Raw genomic sequence first — 1951 nt, 5'->3', positions numbered from 1 at the left:
AAGGTATAGCCAGTGTTGCCACAGTTTTTTTTTCAAAAATCTGCATATTTACTGAAAAAATCTGAATAAATCTGTATATTGTAAAATTAATCTGTATAGAAAATCTGAGGAATTGGTAGGTTATATCTTAGGGTATGTTATTAGAAATAACACGCAATTTAGAGCAAATCAATTGGCTGAAGGAAAAAAAGAAAAGGAAAAAATAAAACTCCTATTTATTAAAGTCAAAAGAATTGAAATTTGGAATTCTTTTTTTAGGGGAAATATATTGTCTCCTAAAAATCTGTACATTTCGCTTATCTTATAAGAAAAATCTGAAAATCTTAATCATGCTGAAAAACCTGCATATTTAAGATTAATCTGTATAAGTGGCAACACTGATAGCTGCCAATCCACTATTATTATTTTCTTATCAATTTATATGTATAAAGACACGAGGGATTAATAAATATTAATAAATAAATAAATATAAATATTCTGCGTAGTTTTAGGGGATCACTTTTAGTAAACATTATATATAATCCTCATTAAATCACAGTTGGTAACAGGGTTGCCAGGTTTTCCAAATGAGAAAAGGCCAACGTCTGATCAGTTCCAGCTTCAAAAGGCCAACCTAATAGTAGAAAAAGGCCGAAAATAGAGCATTTAGAGCTGACCAATTTAATAAAGGTCAAATTTAAGTATCTAGCACGATAAAAAGGCCAAATTTGGAATTTTTTGACCCGACAAAGGCCAACCTGGCAACCCTGGTTGGTAACTAGAAAACGGATGGAGGTAGTTGTTGGTTCTGAATCGAAATTTAATACTATACCTCGGAAATATTTATATCCTTGTAAATGTATTTGTATTTATTCTTAGAAATGGCAAAGACAGATTGATAAACGGTAGAAATGACTTGAAGATCAATGCAGAGGTTGGAGATTGAGATTAGCGAAACTAAAACACAATGACGTAACTTTGACGTCATACAGCAAACGCTTCGGGCAGTGTTGCCAGGTATAGGGATTTATCCCTAGATTTAGGGATTTATCCCTAGATTTAGGGATTTGTGATGTCTGATGGGGATATTCTGTACAAATTTCTATAAGAAACAAAGGAGAGTAAATCTTTATGTTGTTGCAATTAGTTTGCTTACACCTATATGAAGTATAGTGAGTAATTTCTATAGTAGTGAAGCCTACGGGATCAGAAAATATATTTGTAGAAATAAGGATTTTTAGGTTTTGGGGATTTTTTATCATGAGTTCTGGGGATTTTTAGACACCCATCTGGCAACACTGACTTCGAGGCTCATACGCAAAATGCCCTAATCAAATTCGAATGTATTTTTCCTGGTTTTATTTTATAATGACAATTGAACATTAAACATAACATTGTTGCTGTTCTTAAAATATTTTTTTTTTGATTGTACATTGCTTCTCCTGAAGTTTATTTCTTTCCTTGTATCCCTTCCTCACTGGGCTATTTTTCCCTGCCAAGGACTAATGGCATCCTGCTTTTCCAGCTAGAGTTGTAGTTTAGTTTGTAATAATAATAATAATAATAATAATAATAATAATAATAATAATAACAATAATAATAATAACCTGAAAGGACTAAATGAAAAGATTATTATAGCAAAAACTAGAAAATGTTATTTCAAATAAACCCTACTTAGACTATCGAATAAGCTGCCACTATACGTCCGAAATACTGAAGTTATTTAGGCTTTCAACAAGAAACTGAAGACTTTCCTGCTTTCTAAGTACTTAGATATTGTGGATTTGACAATAAGAGTGAAATGCTGAATGCCTAGAAGTGCATACGATAAATGCAACTATGAAAGATCCGATGAAGAGAGAGAGAGAGAGAGAGAGAGAGAGAGAGAGAGAGAGAGAGAGAGAGAGAGAGAGAGAGAGAGAGAGAGCTCTGATTAGGAAAAAGTCCGCAATACTTGGATCTGATTTCTCTT

Source organism: Palaemon carinicauda, chromosome 12 (assembly GCF_036898095.1).
Source record: "Palaemon carinicauda isolate YSFRI2023 chromosome 12, ASM3689809v2, whole genome shotgun sequence".
Lineage (NCBI taxonomy): Eukaryota > Metazoa > Arthropoda > Malacostraca > Decapoda > Palaemonidae > Palaemon > Palaemon carinicauda.
This window is presented reverse-complemented; position numbering follows the sequence as displayed.